This window comes from Lissotriton vulgaris, chromosome 1_1 (genome assembly GCF_964263255.1).
Source record: "Lissotriton vulgaris chromosome 1_1, aLisVul1.2, whole genome shotgun sequence".
NCBI classification, from domain to species: domain Eukaryota; kingdom Metazoa; phylum Chordata; class Amphibia; order Caudata; family Salamandridae; genus Lissotriton; species Lissotriton vulgaris.
The window spans coordinates 1,298,735,310-1,298,757,998 of record NC_141685.1 but is presented as its reverse complement, the minus strand read 5'-3'; positions in this window follow the sequence as shown (position 1 = coordinate 1,298,757,998).

Sequence of the window (22,689 nt, the reverse complement as noted above, 5' to 3'; positions counted from 1 at the left end):
TAGCTTGTCACTGTCATGTGAACCAATCAGTGCACTTGCTGTGACGTATATTAGCCAATCACAGCGCGAACCGAATGACGTACACTGCCGCTGCAGCTTCGCTGTGTGTTACTCCATAAACTCACCCCTCCTTCACAAAAACTTTTCACAGCGCCATCTTAAACAATTCTTTTCAATGAACTTCAGTTAGTAACTACAAATAAACAAACCATTTGTCTGTTTCTCTGAAAAGGATAGTTTTTAACAGTCATTCAGAATTCCTCTTACATGAAATAGACAACGCTATTTTCACAAACTCCCGCATTCAAAACGAAAAACCCTGATCACGCACACACGAAATCTTGGCAGGACTTTAACCAACCATAGAAATCCTCAGACGCTAATAAGAATAGACGACGCCTCCTTACCCTTCACTCAAGCTCGAATAGTTCTATTACTCTTTTCACAGTAAGTTTTAAAACGGGCTCACCAGGTCCCTATACTTAATGCTACAATTTCATAGACAATCCTCACTATACATTTAACCAGTCACATCTAAGGTCCCTAAACTTGTGTTGTACGTCCGCAACACCTGTGATATATTCTATACCACAATTTTGAAACAGATCAAATGCACTGTGTAACTTCACCTGTCACACTACTGTTTTGCCGGCAATAACCAGGAATTTTTCACACTGCAGGAAAAATCCTTTCGACTACATACAACAAGTGAACAAACTTAACAATATGTTTTAGACATGTATCCTATGTAATTAACATGTAACATGTCAGTTACCATAGCAACCGAACTCTGCTACCAGAAGAATTGATCCAGCGCCCCTATAGAAATTCTGTCTCAACTACACTATTCACTACCTAATACTCACCATACTATAATATCACAAAAGGCCCATGAGACTGAGACAGAAAATTGAGCAACTGAATCATGTGGCCTAATTAATCAAGCTATCTAAACTTTATTTGTACATAATATACAACTGCAGTATAACATTCTGACCATTAGTAAATATTGAAAACAATTAATTAAGCCACTTTTGGCCAATGAATCAACTGATGGTAATGACTAAATTAATCAAGACCAGCTTGACGTTTTAAGTCTTTTATTTTTAAAAGTTAAAGCTTTTTATTTCCAATCACTTTATTAGCTAATTTTAATATCTGCAAACATTTTATTAAATCAGTATCTTTTCATTCAGGTTAATGGCGCAAAAGTCTGGCATTTCAAAATTGCTCAAAAGCATGAATAAAAGCAAACAAAACCCTAATTCCATAAATTAAGCTTTCAGACCTGTAAAGGAAAAGACATTTAAATGCATTAAGCAATCTTACGTGTCCCAAGAAATCGGACAGCACTTCGCCCTCAGGAACAGACAGCCCCGCTCCCCTCAAAGGGCTTAGTCTTTATACCTTTCTAACTCACTAATCTAACTAAAATTTTATTATTTAATGTCTTTCAGCAACTTGATTGGTTGCTAGTCGTCAGACCATCGTGAGGCCACTTTTTCAAAACACCAAAACGTCATTGCCATTGTCCTTTCACGAGAAGCGACACCAGCTTCTGTGGTTTGCAACATTTTACTGAAAACGGTTCACAGTTTCCTCCATAGCTCAGCCGATCCGCCACTTGTCACTTCCTTAGCCTTGGAAAAATAACTTTTCAGAGCACATCTCGCATAAAAGTTCTTGTTTAGACTTCAGTTTATTCAAAGAAATGTATTTATGGAAGAGCTTTCCATCATGGCTGTGCTTGGCTCATCTCTGTCAGGCTAGTCAACATTCTCCAAAAATCACAGGCCTCAAGCCTTTCACTCGGGCTAGTATTTAAACAAACACAAACGAATAATTAATTTCAGGTTATGAAAGTCATTCTGTTACCCACCCACCATTGCTAATGTTAACCCATTAGTATATGTCACCTAGCAAAAGCACAAAGAAAAGTGGCATTTAATAAAAATCTAGCATTCTTCATAATGTCCAGCAGGATTCTTCATATATCTGAAAAAGATAAACAGACACAACATAGACGAAAGCACGTATAAAATAAGCACATGCCATTAATTAATCAGCCGCATTAATGTTGACAAAGACAATAGGACAAACAAAACAACGTTAGTTATGTATTATAAAACATACTTGCAAATGCAACATAAAGCACATAACGTTAGTCCCGTGTATATGTGTATGGAATTTTACTCTAGGTTGATTTAATAATACAAAACATACAAAAATCTATTAATATAATTAATCAAGTTATGGGAGATTAACTTCACGAGCCAGAATAAAATCATTTCTGTAACTCGCTCCATCACTCCTATGGTTAAGGTCAGGGAAAATGGGATCCCAGTCAGCACCAAGTCCACACCAACAGCGACGCAGCAGTGGACTGGTGCTTAAGAGGGGTCGGGAGCCCAATGCAATCATAGGGAGGTTGCCTGGTTTGGATTTGGCTGCAGGTTCGGTCCAGGAAGTTTTCTGGGAGGAACAACCAGCAAGGCAGGTAAGTTTGAGGGCTCAGGGACGTAGGTGCACCTCAGGTCCTCTTCTACAGGCTGCAGGAATGCCTTTTGAGGCCAGATTTCACCTTACCGTGCCACTCACGGTTGGGGGTATCTCTGTGCAGAAGCTGGAAGTGACGTCGGGGAGTCCTGGAGGGGTCAACCCACTGTGGAGTCAGACTCTGGAGCACTGGGGGACCTCGTTGGGATCGGTGGGCCACTTGGACTCAGGCCATAGGTGCAATGGTGTTCCAGGCGTTGAGTTTCCTTGTCCTCACCAGGCATGTGTGTTAGGATTTTGTTGTAACAGAGTTGCTGTTCGCAGGAGATCCGGCATTTGTTGAAGGCAGTCAGTCCTCCCTGAGATTTTGTAAGTCGCTGCCTGCAGGACAAGTCAACTTTTGGTGCCGGATTTTATAAAACTGCAGATGGGCCAGTAGGGCTGGGGCCAAGTCAGTTCTTCTCTGTATTCTCCTCGGCTGTGCGACTTCTTTGTCCTTCTTCTTCGTAGGTTTCAGGAATCTGTCTTCTGGGTTCAGGGCTTCCCTCTAAATACTGTATTTGGAGGGTGTTTTAGAGGTCTTGAGGTAGTAGCCAATGGGCTACTGACCTTAGGGTGACTATACCCTTGGTGTGCTCACCCCACGTCGGGATTGGGCACAATCCTAATTGAAGAGTGCCTGCCATCTGCAGGTTGGCGGGAACTGAAGAGTGGGCTTCACCTCGCCTCCTGCCACCTGAGGGGGGTTGGCAGAGGGGGGCACACCTTCTGGGTTGTTCTAACTTTTCCTGCCGAAAAGGGGGTGAGACAGGAAGGGGGCCTGCTCCTGATAGCAGGAGAGGCCGGGGTTGCGTTGCAAAAGGGGCAAGGCCTTTGAAGCTCCCCTGCCACAGATGGCTCTTCCTGACCTGGGGGAGGTGTGAACATCTCCGCCAAGGAAAGGCTTTGTCTCTGGGCCCAGTGAGTAAAGGCTCCCACCAAAGGTTTGCAGAAACTTGTCTTGTGGTGGCAGGCTGGTGTTTACCAGTCAGGGAATACAGCAAAGGCTGGTTGTTATCCAGGGGGCATCTCTAAGATGATCTCTGAGTGCATTATATAATAAATACCACACTGGCATCAGTGTGGGTTTATTATGCTGAGATGTTTATTATCAAACTTCGCAGAATTCAGTAAAGCTATGATGGTGCTGTGGAGTTCGTAATGACAAACTCCCAGACCATAAGCTCTCTATGGCTTTACTGCACTTACAATGTCTAAGAATGGACTTAGATACTGTAGGGGTACAGTGCTCATGAAACTGTACCCTCACCTGTGGTATAGTGCACCCAGCTAGAGAGGTGACTTACCTATACCATAGGCATGGGGTTGCAGGCATGGCACACAAGAATGTGTGCCATGTCGACTCTTCACTTTTCTCTGCACCAAAACATGCAGCCTGCAATGGCAGTGTGTGTGTGTTAAGGTACAGAGCCACTAAGGGTGGCACAATATGTGCTGCAGCCCTTAGAGACCTTCTCTGGTCACAGTGCCCTTGGTACCGATGGTACCTTTTACAAGGGCACTGTATGTGGCCAGAGAGGTGCCAATTGGGGGTACAAATGTACAGTTTTGGGTAAGAACACACGCCCTTGGAACCTGATTGGCAGGGACATAGGGCACATCAAGTCAAAATGCATCAGCAATATGGCAAACAGTGGGGGAAGGGGGTCAAGGACCTGGGGCATTAATGCAACAGGAACTCACTTTCCTACAATATACCGCCACCAATTTCAAGCCAACTTATCAGATACATGTTTTCTTAAAATAGTGCTGCACTATTTACCAAATCTCAACACTTTATAATAAAAACAAGTAACAACACAATATATTGCCTTTTCAAAAAACAAGACGATACCAAAGGGGATGATGGACGGAGCGTTTGAGCAAATCAAACACTCACCCCCAGTCAACTGATCTGGGTTTAATCCATCATTATTCTTTAGCTCACTTCAATACCCCAGTTCAGACATGGCCATAGGCTAATCAGTCTGACCCTGTGCCTCATGGGAACAGTCCAGCCCGAACTGCCAAGCCATATCTTCCCTGGACCAGAAACAAGCATCCTGGGACAGGTTTCGGGTTCATAACCCTCATCAGCCAGGCTATCTTGAATCCAGTGGCAAAGTGAGCAAGGGACCCAGGTCTGGGCATACCCTGCCAACTTAGGGCGAACAAAGCGATACCAAAGGGGATGATGGACGGAGCATTTGAGCAAATCAAACACTCACCCCCAGTCAACTGATCTAGGTTTAATCCATCATCATTGTTTAGCTCACTCCACCACCCCAGTTCAGACATGGCCATATGCAAATCAGTCTGAACCTGTGCCTCATGGGAACAGTCCAGCCCGAACTGCCAAGCCATGTCTTCCCTGGACCGGAAACAAGCATCCTGGGACTGGTTTTGGGTTCATAACCCTCATCTGCCAGGCTATCTTGAATCCAGTGGCAAAGTGAGCAAGGGACCCACGTCTGGGCATACCCTGCCAACTTAGGGCGAACAAGGCAATACCAAAGGGGATGATGGACAGAGTGGTCTGCTTCCTATGGTTACCCCCACTTTTTGCTGTGTTTCATTGGTTTTTCGACTTTAGTCTGGCTGTGGCCCTGCTAATCAGGACCACAGCCTAGCTGTTCTCTCTCTAAATTGATTCCATGTACATTAGGTACCAGATTGGTTACTGAGTTACCTTGTGAGTCCCTAGTATATGGTGCCTTAGGTAGCAAGGGTATAGGTACCCCAGAGGCCTACCAGGGGTTGAAGCATGTATTATGCCACCCCTGGGAAGCCTTCCAAAATGGCACCACAGGTCTGCACTTGCAGCCTGGTTAAGGTGGTGTAAGCACCCCTTACTGAGTTACAGTATACCGATACCTACCTATCTATATAGACACATATTAACCTATAAGTCCCTCCTATGGCAGGACTTGACAATCCTGAAGGCAGAGTTATTGGTTTTGTGTGAGAGGGTGCCCTAGCATGAGCTGAACCCCTCTGCAGCTTTCAGAAATCCTTCCTTATAGCTGTTCTATGATATGGCCATACCATATACTCTCAAGTGCATTATAATCCTCGCGGTTAATGCTAACTATGGTTTGGCTTTATCAACACATGTCGTGTTTGGAATTCTAATCCCCCCCCCCCGGCCAGTTCTGGCGGCAGGGGTAGCATTCCACACTTCTAGAGGGAGAAGACATGTACACACTGGTATACCCGGTTAAAGTTTTAAAGAGCCTCAGCATCACAAAATGGATGCTGCTGCCATAGACACAAGTCTGACCTCCTGCTGCTGGATGAAACTCCAGCAGGGGAGGCCTGGACAATAGATTTCCTGTCCAGACAGGCACCAGCACCTCCCCAGAAAGGCTGTAGTGTATTGGGGCAGGGTGGGTTGAATTTAGTGAATGCTTTTGAGATATTGCCTGGGGAACACAAGGTGCTCCATGCATTTCCCAGTTCAAACCGGTTGCTGGGGCACTCAGCCCCAGCTCTGGCACAAAACTGGACAAAGGGGAAGGGGTGTTCCCACCCTCCCAAGCTCACATCACCGGACACCTAAAAGACCTCCACTGGCTTCCCATCAACAAAAGAATTACGTTCCGTCTTCTCACCCACGCACACAAGGCCCTCTACAATCTAGGACCCGAATGCCTCAACACCCGACTGTCCTTCTACAAACCCACCCGCCAACTAAGATTGTCTCCTTCCTGGCGGCCAAGACCTGGAACTCACTCCCCACTCACCTCCGCCTTACTCAGAACCACATCACCTTCAGAAAGGAACTTAAAACATGGCTATTCGACAAATAATGAACCCCTTCCCCAAGTGCCTTGAGACCCTCTGGGTGAGTAGTGTGCTATATAAATGCCCGAACTTGAACTTGAACTTATCTTCCCATTGATGGGACCTTAGAGTTAGTCCATCCCCTAAACTTAGCATAAGTGGAGGAACCCAGTCCCTAGGAGTTTAGATTGCCCTGGACGGAACTCTGAAGATGAAATCTTGGACCTTCGACATTCCATATCGACATTAGGAATAACTGAGTATACGTATATGCCCGTTGAAAGCGATATTGATTCAGCGGAAGAGACGCTACCTAGTAATGAGTTCTCGGGTTTGACAGGAAAGAGCAGAGATCTAGAGTATACTTTACAAAGTGTAATGAAAGGAGGGTGTGAGCCCCAAGGTGTTACCAAATGCATGGTAGAGAAGGTAAAAACAATTAATTTGGTGTCTTGGAACATAGAGGGTCTCCAAAAAAAACTGGATTGCACAGAATGGAATCTTTTTATTGAAAGATTCGAGATCTGCTTGTTCCAAGAGACATGGAGTTTGATCCCTTTGCATAAAAATGGCTACGCCATTCGTTTTATCCCGGCAACCACAATAGGGAGAGGCCGCCCATCAGGCGGTCTCCATATCTGGATTAGTGTGCCACTAAATTGGACTGTCTCAGTGCATAAGTTGCCAACAGATGATATATTACACATCTCACTTAGAGGCCCACTCATTACAACAACTATAGAGCTGTTTTGTGTATATGCTAGAGGCACAACGGGTGGCCAAGTCTCTCCTACGATAGCACTACTTGATGCAGCACTAGCAGATCCTCCTCCATTGTCTAATATTATTGCAGGTGGAGACTTGAATTGCACATATGAACCTTTAGCTGAAGACGATTTGGTAGGATCCAGTGGAGAGGATTTAAAACAGTCTATTCCCTTATTAAATCTGGAACCTATTAAGAAATGGTCCCCAAGAGCGATACAACTTAATGCTCTAACATTAGAACACAATTTACGTGCTCTAAATGGGAGGACTTTCTCTGATGCAAAGGGGGCAATGACATATAACAGACTTAGCTGCCCATCGCGCATTGATTATATCCTACTGGATACCAGATCTTGGGAACTATTAGTGGATATGGAGGTTATACAATCCCAAGATAGTGATCATAACCCACTCTGTATGAAAATCAAAGGGGGGATTGAGGGTAGAGCGACAAATGGCCCTTTAATGATCACCAAAGAAGTAATCCCCACGCACTGTAACCGCAAGCTAAAATGGAACAGAGTCATGTGTCAAGAGGATAAACTGACTAGCATCAAAGAGTTTGTGCAATTAGAATCTAGAGTACTGGCGACCCCCACGTCTCTGCAGGCGAGTGACCCAAGTTTTAACCTAGCTGATTCCTACAAAAACTTAATAGAGAAGATTGGTGCCTTTTTCACCATGGGAGAGAACAGAGGGTCAGTAAAGAACAATTTACATAACAAGGGAACCCCCTGGTACACGGCAGGTTGTAGGGCAAAGAGGAAGGCCATTTCAGGCGCCATAAGGAGGAAAAATCCAATGGCAGTGAAGCTAGCTCGCAAGGACTACCAAAGTAGTATTAAACTGGCCAAAAAAGAGTGGGAGGAAGAGCACTGGCAGCAATTAAAAAAAGCGGCCAGCTTGAAAGACTCAACCACTTTTTGGAACCTGATAAATAAATTGGAGAGAAGGGGTGTAGAGCCCATATCGAACCATATTACTGAAGACGAATGGTATACCCACTTTGCAAAAGTGTACTGCGACCCAGTAAACTTGGGGCAACACGTAGTACCACCAATCACTATTATATCACAGATCCATAGTGATCCTGAACCCTTTCATATCAGGGAAGTACAAGATGCCATCGGAAACTTATCCCCTGGTAACGCAGCAGGCCTGGATGGGCTCCCTGGCGACTTACTATTATATGCACCCGAATTATGGTCGCGCTTCATCACCCTACTAATGAACTTGATTTTGCAGGAACACTCTGTCCCTGAGTCATGGAAGGGTGCAGAGGTAGTGACCTTATACAAGAAAGGCAACAGGGAGGACCCTGCCAACTACAGACCAATTAGCCTCATTGACACCATTCAGAAAGTAGTTGGCAGGGTTTCGTCACCAGAATAGGGTCCTGGATAGAGGAAGGTAGTATACTCTCCCATTTCCAGGCAGGATTTAGACGTAACGTAGGAACAATAGATCAGGTCTTCAGGATGTATGCTATCTACTGGAAGACGGTTTGCGTGGCAAAGGGTAATCTATATCTGGCCTTCATAGATTTAAAAATGGCATTTGATCTAGTCCCCCGAGACAAACTCTGGAAGGTACTACTCGATATGGTGCTCCCGAGTTATCTCTTGGAGTTGATAGTAAGGCTCCACCAGGGAAATTACGCCAGAATCAGGTGGGGGGTCCAGGGACAACCAACTGGGAGGGTGCCTGTACAGAGGGGAGTCCGCCAGGGATGTGCGATGGCCCCGACATTGTTCTCCCTCTTTATCAATGGGGTGGTCGACCATTTGAGGGAGGACTCTGCGGATGCCCCCACCCTGGCGGGTGAGAAAACACCTACTCTCCTCTTTGCAGACGACACCCTCTTATTGTCCAAAACCCCCTCTGGGCTTCAGAAGCTTTTAGACAGATTCAATGTATTTTGTGTCGAGAGGGGGCTTATTGTAAACACAGCCAAAACCAAAGTGATGGTGTTGTCAGGAGGAAAAAAAGCCAGGAGAATGAGTGTAACGTTGAATGGGTCCCCACTAGAGGTGGTGGAGGAGTTTGACTACTTTGGTGTCAGGATTACCAACAGAATGAAATGGGACTCCCATGTGGCCAAAATGCTCTTAAATCTTAAAAGAACTGCTGGAGCAATCTTGAGAAATCAGCGCTTGTCTACCAGCAGACCAGTAGCCCCAGCCCTGGTAGTCTATGATGGCAAGGCCTTGGCCTCTGCTATCTATGGCTCGGAGCTGTGGGGATGCGAAAACACCATGAACCTGGCAAGAGCAGAGAATAAGTTTATGAGGTATATGGTTGCCTTCCGCCCTCTACTCCTCTTAAACCACTTTTTATAGACATGGGAAAACACTCTATCTCAGACATTGTGCGCCTCCGTCCTCTGCTGTTCTGGGTGCGCCTGAGAAGGACGCCAGAACTGGCAAACTATGCCTTAGTGTTGGATGAGTTGATCATCTTGAATAGTTCAAATAAGATCCACTGGCTAAACAAACTAAAGCAGTTGGTTTTGAATTTAGGGCTGGGGGAATTCTGGATCTCCCAATCCCCTCCCCATAAGCAAATTATTAAAAAAATCTATTGGGAATGGGTCCAGGCGGAGGAATTTTAAAGCACAAAGTGGGGGTCTTTAACTACAAAATTTTTGGAACAAAAACCCACCAAGAAGTTTGAACCCTTCCTTGATTTTATCCAAATCCCAAGAGATAGGTTGCTCTTCATGAAAATGAGATACGGAGTACTTCCTCCGAACAAATTCATGGAGGGTTGGAAAGGATTGAGGATTCATTCCCATACCTGCCCGGGCTGCCCATGTATGAGCGAATCTTTACCCCATTTCTTGTTCGCTTGTACAGCGTATAAAAAACCAAGAGCAAGATGGTTAAAACCTTTATGTAGAGAGTTGGGAGTGAGAGATTTTAGGATTGCTCTACGTATCCTTTCATCAGATACTGCATCTCTGTTTGTCATATGTGGGATTGCTAAGTATCTATCAAATGCATGGTTTATACGATCAAGGCTGCTAAAAACTATTGAAGGCTAGACTGCGGCTTCTAACTTGTCACCTAAACCCGCTACTGCATATGACTTACGACTTTTTTTATATATAACCAAGTGTTTTATATGTAAATATTCTTTTATCTTTTTAAAATTATGAAATGAATCGAATATGATATTTTAGATGCGTGTTTTATGTTTAAATTGTTTGTACTTTTATGATATGTATATATCGAATAAAGTATTACAATATATCGACTGGAAGATGGAAGAAATCTCCCTTGGGGTCAAGGAGTGACCTCCCTGTTCAAACAGGCACCTAAGAGCATCTTGCCGGTCTGCATTTTCGAGGCTCCTGCTGGATCCTGAAGCATCTGCGACACAGGACATGGACTTCCAGACTTCTCTGAGGCCGACACGAGATCCCAGCAAAGCTGAGACCCACAGCCATCACGAGAGGCATGGGACTGGGACTCCTGGACATCCTGTAATTTTGCAACTGCACCTACTTCCTGAAGTTTCCCGAAGTTGTGCATTGGAATATTTGTTGCCCTTGCCCCGAGCACCTTTTGCACCGAAGCTGAGAGGCCTATACTCCACCAGTATCCAATGAGTCCACTTTTTTCAACCGCAGCTCAAGACTTCTTCACGATCCCTACTCTGTTGGCTAGTGGGTCCCATGAAGGACAATCCTTAGTTTCTTGAGCTTTCCTGGTTGCTCCAGACGTGCCCTGACTCCCCTTCAAAGGGTGAGTCCCTCAAACCTTGCTGGTCTGCACCGAAGCCAATCTTGTCTTCTTGCATGGGTTGCTGTTGCCAAGGCTTGTTGGGTCCAATCTGGATACCGACGCTACAACACTCGACATCCTTTATGGGGCAGCTCGAATCCAGCTCCTGGTCATCGTTGACATCTACTGGACCTCGTGGCTGAAGAGTCAAGCTTCACCTACTTCACTTGAAAGCACCCGACATCGGCTGGCATCTTCCTGTCGCAATCCTGGTCACTGGCTAGTGACCCAGACTCTGTCCCCTTTGCTTTCAGGTTCTTCAGATCTCCGATCCACCCGGACACTTTTCCTCTGGTCGCCTTCTTCACAGCTCTCCATTGGAATCAACGACAAAACCCAACACCTAAAGACACCTATGCACCCGGCTTCCCTGGGTGAGGTAACATGAGTACTCCGGTGCTCCCGTGGGCCACGACTCTCGAAGTGTCTAAGTCTAAAGGGGTTCCATCGTAGTTCACTCCGAAGTGTCCTTAATCTTTAAAATTGTAACGTGCTTTTCCTCCATAGAAGTCAACGGTGATGCACGGCTGTGTTTAGACACTGCACGCGTCCCCCGTGGGTCTCTGGCGTCCCTACCTTGGGTGTTTCCTGGTTGCGCTTCTACTGGCCAAAGGCCTCACTTCTATCCCTCACGTGGTTCCTATACCACTATTTTAGTATATGGTTTGTGAGGCCCCAGGGCAAAACGTATACTGTGCTATTTACTGTGTGCTCTTGAAGGTTCTAGTATTGTACTTTTGCCTCTAGCCTCATAAAGAGACTAGAAGGGTTGTGTTTAGAATAAATACATACATATTTGATATATACCTTGTGTGGTGTACTTTCATTTGATCATTCAAGAGATTATAGACTGGTACAACAAGCTGCTTTACATTCCTTCAAGACTTAGCCTGAAGGCTGCTCTCCACAGCTACCACTAGGATAGCTTTCTATATAGGTTGTCTTAAACCTACCATCAATAAGGGTCGTTTGGACTGGTGCAAGGTGCCCACTAGAATAGTGGACATCATATGCCAGGCCAACTTCTCACAGTGTATTTTAAATGTATGTGTGCCCTGAACCAACCTCAGTGATTACGTTTTTTGGAAGAAAATTTTCCAAATTGAAGGGGCACAAAAGGAACTTGTCACTGACAATGGCACACATTTTACGCCCATGTTTATGAAGCAATTTATTGATTTACATCATATCACACATCTTCATCTGGGTTTGTATTCACCCACTTTTAATGGTTTAGTTGAGAGAATGAACAGTTTATCAAAGGAAAGGGTACAATCTGCTTTGGATTTGGGAATTGATATGGAGGACGTTTTAAGACAAATATTATGAACTTATTTAGTCACACCACACAGTACAAGACAGATCACCTATGCACACTCTAATACATACATTGATTATGTCAAAGTGGACATAGAAAGCAAAGGGCACAAAGCCTATTGATCAAATTCAAAATCACAGATCTTGTCATTCTAATTTTGGCTCTATCGCTTACACCAGCAGGAGAATTTGATATAATCTCCAGGCTAAGAGGTCCTGCCCCGCCCCCTCCTTCTAACCCGCTGTCCGCCCCGTGTTCACTTTACCCAGCTACTAGTATTCACTGTCAAGTCCTTCGCCAGGACTTCCTGTGCACACCTTCCAGCTACTAGGTTGGCGTTCTAGCTCCCCCTCCTATTTTCTCACAACACTGTTTGTATTTCGAGCCCTGAGGAGTCGCGGGAAACTATCCCTTGTGCGACGAAACACGTGTTGGCTGGTCTCTGTTGAACATTAAAGACACTACTGTTGGAACAACCTATTACGAGGATAAGGTCTGTGATTTTGAATTTGATAAATAGGCTTTGTGCCCTTTGCTTTCTATGTCCACTTTGACATAATCAATGTATGTATGAGAGTGTGCATAGGTGATCTGTCTTGTACTATATACAGTGGTGGCGCAGGCTATTACTGAAATTGGGGGGTTATAGGGCTTATCCCCTCAACCTTTTTGCACCTCACACCTTACTTGAACGGATTTACACCAAGCGCTAACCATTAGCTGTGCGCCCTTTTCTCTACCTGACTAAAAACCCTTCGTCTTGACCCTCACACCACACAGTACATTGCATTGTTTAGCAGATAATCTTGAGAATATCATTTGAAAAATCACTAAAGGTACCATAGGTACATATATATCAAGCTTAGAATACAGTAAGTTTTACTGAGCATATAGTTGTGTGACAAGGGCCTAGCACACCCTTTCTACAACTCTAGAGAGGTTTAGTAGGAAACCAAGTAGTGTAGGTAGGTGCACACACCACACCTCACTAGTCATGTCTTCAAAGGAGGGACCCAGTGGGTCTGTTCCAGATGCCAGTCATGGACAGGTATCTAAGTATGACACATTTCCTTTCCAAGAGTTAAGGACTTTGTGTGCCATGAGAAAATTAAAGCCAGGACAGAACCCCGATACTCAACGCCTTATAGAGGTGTTATTGCTTGATGACTTTAAGAAGGCATCAGATCCTGACAAGGGAAGTGATGGGGTGCAGACATCAGAAGAAGAGAATCCTAGTGGGGTGCCCCACCAGGACTCTGATGATCATGGAGACTAGGTAGATGTCAGTGACCTAGACCTGGGGAATCCAGATCTACATGGAGATGAGGAAGGCCAGAATGGGCCTCCCCTTGTTCTCCCAAGTAGACCTGGTGGTGTGCCTAGAAGGAACAGATCACCTTCAGTGGAATCTAACCATTCTGGTACATCTATAGGGTCTTCTGCCTCTTCTCATAGGAGGGGTACCTCACTTGAAAAGAGGGAGCATGAATCTAGGATGAGAGAAGCCAAGCTTAGGATAAGGAGACAAGAAGTAGCCTTGGAAAAGGAGACCCTAGCTCTTGAAAGAGAGAGACAAAAGATGGGACTAGAGTCCCATGGTGGCAGCAATATCCCTAGTGGTAGGGATAGGTCTTATGACCATAGAACCTAAACAAGATTGTCCCTCCCTATCAGACTGGAGATGGCATCCACAAATGGATTACTGCACTGGTGAGGGCCTGCAAAGCACATAAGGTACCCCTGGGGCAGTGGGCAGCAATCGTGTGGCTCTCCTTTGCAGACAAAGGTAGAGATAAGCTCCTCACTGTAAGAGAAGAGGATGCTGACAATTACAATGTCCTAAATAGTGCTCTGATAGATGGGTTTGGCCTAACCACTGAACAGTACAGGTTGCAGTTCCGGGACACCCAAAAGGCACAGACTCGGGACTGGGTTGCCTTTGTTGATTGTGCTACTAAGGCTCTGGAGTGCTGGTTGCTGGGCAGTAAAGTGTGTGACTATACGGGACTGTATAATCTGATCATGAGAGAACACATTCTTAATAACTGTCAGAACCAGCTGTTGCATCAGCAGCTGGTTGACTCTGATCTGACCTCTCCCCAAGAACTGGGAATAAAGGCAGACAAATGGGTCACAACCAGGGTGAAGCAGAAGGTACAGAACCAAGGTGGTGACCAAAAGAAGCAAGACCAAAAGGGTGGGGAGAAAGGTAAAGGCCAGGGGGCATATTAACAAGATGTGCGTTCAAAAACGCACATCGCACATTACACTATCGCCGGATTTTTTCTCCGTGTTAGCGCGTTATTATCAACGCGCATCACATAGGCAATAGTAAATCCTGCGATAGTGAACATTAGCGCGTGAAAACAAGCATTGTTTTCACGCGCTAATGTGTGTCTTGTTAATATGGGGGGTGGATTCAGCTTTATGATCCACACCCCCATGTTAACAATGCCTATCGCCTGGTCAGAGCAGGCGTTGGGAGACCTCCCAACGCCTGCCTTAGTGATAGGGTGTTCTCACCTCCAACCACATTTTACATGTAGTTGGACGTGGGAACACCCACTTTGCATGTCATTAGCGATGTTTCTCGCTGACATGCAAAGTGGGCTTGTGGCAGGCGTTGCAATGCCCTTGTTATTAGGGCGCTGGAAGTATCGCCGCTTTCTCGGCGAATTGTGCCGAGAAAGCGGCGAAACTTCAGCTTGTTAATATGCCCCCAGAAGTCTTCACAAGGTCGCCAAAAAGCTTCTAATGGTGGGGGTCCCCAATCTAAAAAGAAAGAAGGCCAAAAGATACCATGGTGCAAAGTTTGTAAGGTTAATAGTCACTTTACTAGTGATTGCACCAAAAAGGAGACAGCTCCAGCCACCATTGCCCCTAAGGTATCTGTTCCTCCTGGTACAGCTACAAATGGTGGTTCCCAGCAGAATGGTGTAGTAGGGTTAACCCTGGGATCTGAGATGGACTCTGGTCTAGTCAGAGTGCCAACTCAAGGTGTTTTGATCTGTGATGGAGGCATGGATATGAACTCCTCTGTGAGTCCAAGTAATCAGGCAAGTACAGACAAACACCTTTAATTAATGAGAAAAAGGCTGATGCCTACAGGGACACAGGGGCAAGTGTCGGAATGGTGACACCAGACTTTGTGAGCCCTGGACAAGTCATACTTGGTGAGACTTACCAAGTGACCAACACCAGCAATTTCAGGACAAACCATGCCATGGCAGTTGTTGATTTCTCCTGGGGAGGGGTAACTCCTTAAGAAAGTTGTGATCAATGCAGACCAACCTGTAGAATGCTTGCTTGGCAATGATTTGGAAACTATAGGCCTGGGCTGAAGTGGAGTTGAGGACCCATGCAGCAATGCTTGGAATTCCTGCACATGTGTTTGCTGTGACTAGGTCACAGGTCAGAAAGTCTTACATTGAACAGGCACTGGATTCTGGAATAATGGACCCGTTGCCTACCAGGAAAAGGAGCAGTAGGGTTAAGGCAGTGCCTTCCCCCTGACTCAGAGTGAGAATCAGCCTTCCAAGGAAGCTGATTGTGAGCCTGAAGAAGGAACTGTCCCAGAGGAGCTTGAGCCTGATCAGGTTGAGTTCTTAGGCACAGGGGGCCCTTCCAGGGCAGATCTGAGTCAGGCGCAGTTGAGCTGTTCTTCTCTTGAACCCCTCAGACAGCAGGCTGCTGCTGAGGCTGCTCGGAATGCTAGTGGCACTCATAAAATGTACTGGGAAGATGGACTCCTGTATTCAGAGGGTAGAGACCCCAAGCCTGGTACATCCAGGAGGTTGGTCATACCTTTGGCAGTCAGGGGCTTCCTTTTGACACTAGCCCATGATATTCCCTTAGCAAGACACCTGGACCAGAACAATACTTGGGACAGAATTGTCCCTCACTTTCACTCGCCCCACATGTCTGTAGACATCAATAAGTTTTTTCGCTCCTCTGTAACCTGCCAAGCCAGTGGAAAAGCAGGTGGCACTACAAAGGCCCCCCTTATACCACTACCTGTGGTGGGGTTCCCTTTGAACGTGTAGGGATTGACATTGTTGGACCAATGGATCCCCAAACTGCATCTGGGCACAGGTTTATCCTAGTGGTAGTGGCTCATGCCACTGGTACCCAGAGGTAATTCCCCTTAGGACCACTACAGCACCTGTTGTGGCAAGAGCCCTCTTGGGAGTTTTCTCAAGAGTGGGTTTCCCTAAGGCGGTAGTATATAACAGAGGTGCAAACGTTATGTCGAGTTACTTGACTGCAATGTGGAAGGAGTGTGGAGTGAACTACAAGTTCACTACACCCTATCATCCACAATGCAATGGTTTAGTTGAAAGGTTCAACAAAACCTTAAATGGTTTCATTAAGGGTCTCCCAGAAAAGCTCAGGCAGAGATGGGATATTCTGCTACCCTGCCTTTTGTTTGCATACATGGAGGTACCACAGAAGGGGGTTGGCTACAGCCCATTTGAACTTCTGTTTGGGCACCCTGTCAGAGGACCCCTTTGTCTGTGAAGGAGGGATGGGAGTTATCTCTCAAACCCCCTAAACAGGATATTGAGAACTATGTGCTTGGTCTCTGCTCCCCGGATGGCTGAGTACACAAAAAAGGCAACTAAAACCTAGAGGCTAGCCAGGAATTACAGAAAGCCTGGCATGACCAAAAGGCTGTACTGACTGTTTACCAGCCAGGACAGAAAGTGTGGGTATTGGAGCCTGTGGCCCCAGCAGCTCTCCAGAACAAGTGGAGTGGGCCCCACACTATTGATGAACTGAAGGGAGAGGTCGCCTATTTGGTAGACCTTGGAACTCCCAGGAGCCCCCATAGGGTGCTTCATGTCAACAGACTGAAACCATATGTTGATAGGGCAGACATGGGCTTGCTCATGGCTACTGCTGAAGTACAGGAGGAAGAGCGTGACCCTCTCCCAGACCTGGTCTCTCAGAACCCTGATGATGGATCTGTTGATGGAGTAACCTTGGCAGGCAGCCTCACTGATCAGCAGCAAAATGGTTGCAGACAAGTTCTACAACAGTTCAGACATATGTTTTAACTGACTCCAAGTCAGACTACCTGGTTCACTCATGAAGTGGACACTGGGGACAGTCTGTCTGTTAAAAATAAGATTTACAGGCAACCTAACCATGTCAGGGACTGTATCAGGACAGAAGTCCAGAAAATGTTGGACCTGGGAGTGATTGAAACTTTAGATAGCCCTTGGGCTAGTCCAGTAGTCCTAATAACCAAACCTCACACCCAGGGTGGTAAGAGAGAGATGAGGTTTTGTGTAGACTACAGAGGTCTCAATGCAGTCACTAGGACTGATGCCCATCCAATTCCAAGAGCAGATGAGCTCATAGATATGTTGGCATCTGCCAAATTTCTGAGCACATTTGATCTAACAGCTGGCTACTGGCAGATCAGAATAGCGGATGATGCAAAGCCAAAAACAGCATTTTTTTCAACCCCTAGTGGACATTATCAATTTGTGGTAATGCCCTTTGGTCTGAACAATGCACCTGCCAGATTTCAAAGGTTGGCGAATAAAGCCTTAACAGGTCTGGAAACCTATGGTGAAGCTTATCTTGATGATATTGCTGTCTTTAGCTCCACCTGGGAAGATCCACTGATCTACCTGAAAAATGTTTTGGAGGCCCTGCAAAAGGCAGGCATAACTATCAAGGCTACTAAGTGCCAGATAGCCCAGAGTCAGGTTGTGTACCTGGGCCACCTTGTAGGTGGAGGCCAGGTTCAACTATTGCAGCGCACAATCCAGACCATAATGGACTGGGTTGCTCCAACCACCCAGACTCCGGTCAGAGCTTTCTTGGGCCTGACTGGGTTCTATAGGAGATTTGTCAAGGGGTATGGAATGGATCCATTGTGACACCCCTGAATGACTTAACTTCTAAAAGAATGCTTAAGAATGTTCAGTGGACATTCAGCTGTCAAAAGGCATTTGATGACCTGAAGCAGGCCATGTGCACTGCTCCAATTCTGCGAAGTCCTACCTACTCCAAATAATTCATTGTCCAAACAGATGCATCTGAGTTGGGGTTAGGGGCTGTGCTGTCACAATTGAATGATGAAGGTCAGGACCAGCCAGTAGCTTTTATTAGCAGAAGGCTGACCCCTAGAGAGAAACTATCTAGCTATTGAGAGGGAGGCCTTTGCTGTGGTTTGGGCTCTGAAGAAGCTGAGGCCATACTTGTTTGGCACTCACTTCACAGTTCAGACAGACCATAAGCCCCTCTTATGGCTAATAAAAATGAAGGGTGAAAATCCCAAACTGCTCAGGTGGTCCATTTCTTTACAGGGGATGGACTATACAGTGGAACATAGAGCTGGGAGTAACCATGCCAATGCAGATGGACTCTCCAGATATTTCCACTTAGAACATGAAGACTCAACGGGTCAAGGGTAGTTTAATGTCCCTGCTTTGGGGAGGAGGGGGTGTAGGAGAGTAGGGTCTGCTTTCTATGGGTACCCCCACTTTTTGCTGTGTTTCACAGTTTTTTCGACTTTAGTCTGGCTGTGGCCCTGCTAATCAGGACCACAGCCTAGCTGTTTTCTCTCTAAATTGATTCCATGTACATTAGGTATATACCAGATTGGGTACTGAGTTACATTGTGAGCCCCTAGTATATGGTACCTTAGGTACCAAGGGCATAGGTATCCCAGAGGCCTACCAGGGGCTGAAGCATGTATTATGCCACCCCTGGGAAGCCTTTCAAAATGGCACCACAGGTCTACACTTGCAGCCTCGGTGGAGTCTTTGGGGGCGAGTCCTGGTGGATTGATAGTCACTATAGGAGGAGTGGCATGCACTGGCATCAGTGTGCAGGTAGGTTTGGCTGGCCGTCTCAGGACGGCCAAACCAACATGCACATTGAAACCGACTTCAACACGAGCTGCGTTGCCAGGTTGGAGACAGCAGACACATACTCTCAGTCTCACTGGGAGAGCAAATTCCAGGCGCTCAGGCCAATCCTGACGCTGCTCTCAAGTGGCTGCAGGGGAGTCTCAGAGCCTGTGTCTGGAGTGGACTGGAGAAGAGCATGACGCAGCTGGCTACAGGTAAGGGTTTTTTTTGTATTTTATTTGTATTTTGTCGTGCCCCCGCCACTCGACACCTGATGAGTTGTCTAAGCCACTGGCTGTGAAGATTAAACTGTCAATCCTTACGAAGGCAGTGCAATGGGGCTGAAGGCGCCCAAGACTGGTATTCATTGTTTATTTTATTCTGCAAGATGGAACCATAAAGAGGATGGTTAGGAGTAACGTATAGTTTACTAATTTTACATTGATTTATAGTTGATGTGATTTACAAGTGGTTTGATTAAAGTCTGGTGATTAATAGGTTTTTATGTATGTGTAATGAATAGTTTGTCTTTGCATTAGGATAAATGGTCTGTACACTGCAGTCTATGTTTTATTCCAGGCCGGATGAATGTTTCGGGGGTTCCTGCAGGCGTGAGGGGTCTTCTGAAGCTCAACTGAACTCTGCCAGTTTACGGAGGGAGCAGAGAGCACTTCCGAGTGGTTTCTTGGGGCCAGAGACGCTGTGGGAGGCAGGCAAAGATTGTTTCGCATGCAGTGTACATGGCAGGAGAAGCACCTCCATGGTTCTTGAAATCCCAGGGTGGAAGAGGCCACTTAGTTGGTGAGGTAGAGATTGGAGTGTGCAGAAGCAGTGAAGTGGCAGATCTTACAAAAAGTTTAGGCTTTCAGTTTGTGTTTTTTGTAGCAGGAACACACGGCTTGTTGGTGTTGGAGCGCTTTTGACACTAGCTACAATTGCCAGGTGCGTTGAGACAGGCAGACATGAAAATAACAACCCTCAAATGCTGCTGCTGCTCTCCAACAGAGCGACTTCAATCACCCTAGGGGTTATTTTTGACGGTCGCCTGGAGCGGCACAATTTTGTGCTGTCCTGACTGAAAGCTTTTACAATTTTACAAGGAAATTGATGCATCGCTTTGCGTCACAGACAAAAGATTAGTAAATAACCTTGGCTGGGTCGCAAGGTGACTGTGGAATTAATCCAGGTGGGTAAAAAAAAAAAAAAGCTTCCCACAGTTACCGACTTGTTTTTGGCCAGAAGGACAGCGGGGAAAGAAATAGGGGAGGCAGAAACAAACTGGGCATTTCAAATGCACCGGGTAGGTGTCCCTGGAAGAGAAGCAGTTTCATCTTCATTGTGAATGTACCCAGGGAGGCAGTGGGGTGGGGGCTGCGATGGAGAGGACGGATTCTGGAAGCACTGCCAGAAAAGGGATTTGGGAAAGAAGTGTGTTCAAGCAACAGCTGCTGAACTCCGCCCCGGCTGGGCTCCGACATCCACTATTAGTTCTGAGGCGAATACTGGGGAGTTGGAGGGAGGTGGGACTGCTGAGTATTAAAAGCTGACGTGTGGCATAGGAGGGAGCCATCAGTGCTTGGCTTGTTGCTCTTGAAGAATAATCTATTGCCTAGTTTCCACAATGAACCTAGAAGTCGATACTAAAATTATCCGAATTTCTCCTACTATGGGGCATATTTACAATTACTGGCGCATCCCTGCAAATTAGCAGGGATGCGTCAGTAATTGTGCGCCATGCCTCCGCCACCCATGATGCGCCACATTTAGAATGCGGCGCACCATGGGGCAAAAACAGCACAGATGCGCACGCATCTAAGCCGTAAAAGTTTCGCATTGCTGGAGTTGCGTCGCATGCGCAGAGTTTTGACGTAGCATTGGCCTAAAAGTGACTGAGTGAAATCTTGTAGATTTCACTCAGCCACTTTTAGGAGGCGTTTCTGTGCCGGAACCCCCCCCCCCCGTCCCCCCCCCTGCACCGGAACGCCTCCTTAAGGCGCAGGGCTTTACAACGTGACGCATCTCCCAGATGCGTCACGTTGTAAATAGCCCGCTCCATGGCGCATCTTTTGCGCCACCGCTGCGTCACAAAAGTGACGCAACGGCGGCGCAAAAGAAGCGCAAGGGGCTGGTAAATCTGCACCTATATATTTTTTAATTCCTGCAGTGCGTTTTGATAGAACATGCATTTGAGTTGCAGCCAACCGGTTTTGCATCTGTTCAGAAAACCCTTGAGCTGTAGCGGGGGTTAGGAAGCTGCTGCATCTTAACCCACTGTTAAAGGATTTTTGGTAAAAACCATGTATGCCACAGGGGTTGTCGGGCTCGCAACGGTTGTTGGTGGCACTTTCCAGAGCTAGTGAATCGAACTCAAAGCACAACTCAGCTCTAATACGGCACTTTCCATTTGAGTGAAAAAATCATGGAGGGTGTGCAAACCACCCTTGCTTTCTCAGATTTAACCTGTGCAAAGTATTTTCACTAGATGGTTGAAATCATCCAGCTGTTCTAACTCCTGCAACAACTGCCATCTGAGTTTCTAAAACGTTACAGGTTAGTTTATAGTAATGACATTCAAGAGCATAATTGGAAAACTGGCACCTTACAGAGCATTTTATATGCACCGGGTAGGGCTATCTACTCTAAGGCCAACATCTTAATTTCGTGGCAGAATTGCCTGGAAAAAAGGCTATACGTAACCTAACCTGGTCATTCTTTCCACAAATAGCCAACAGTCAAAGGGACATACCACCACCTTACCCTCCGAATGACTGATTTGACCTGGTGCAGATGAAAGCAGGCTGGGGAGGCAGGCAAGGGTTTGTAGTATCATTGCATAAGTATTTCGCCTGTGTCAAACATAGTTTTTCATGATAGGTGACCAGCATGGCTGGCGTTCTGTTCCTCAGGAGGGTGAGACAGACTGTTGTTGGGAGGCTACCCAGGAAGTCCACAGTTTAGCACCAACTTGTTCCTGATGGTGAGTTAACCAGGGCTGCTCAGCCTAACAGAGTGAAATCTCTGGTAGTTCTCGCAGGTTCAACGTTACTGCTCTCACTCATGGCCATCTTGTTTGTCCTAGGTGATTCAAAACAGACAGAAGCTTTTGAGGAAGTCTCCCAATGCTGCACTATGCTGGAAATTTCAGTCATTTACATTTTTCAATCAAGTGTTAAACTAATTTTATGCTTCTGTGGGTTTTTTTTGTAATAGATTTCCTCTGATCTTCTCCCAGCTCATAAGTCTGCTCGAAGCCAGTTGACAAGGTCTGAATTTGAGAATCAAGCCATGTCTTGGCTTCCATATCTACCAATCGCAAACTACACTGAATTGCACAGCTCAATTGTTACATGTTAACCTCTGCACTTTCGAATATGCCTATGGATGGCACAGCGAGGAGAGGTTTTGACTCCAGATGTGAGATTCAGTTTTCATACCAGTCTGATTTTGGCTTCTTTGAAGGATTGTTCTTATGCAGTTCCAATCTCTCAGCTAGTCGATCTACAATTGAATCCACCCCTGAACAGTGAAGAAGCGAATGTGGATATCTGTAAATGGCTAGGGCTTGTTTTTTTTTAATCTCTTTAATCTGAGTAGTAGTACCCCAACATTTGTAAGTCCAGGTTTCATGCAGGGA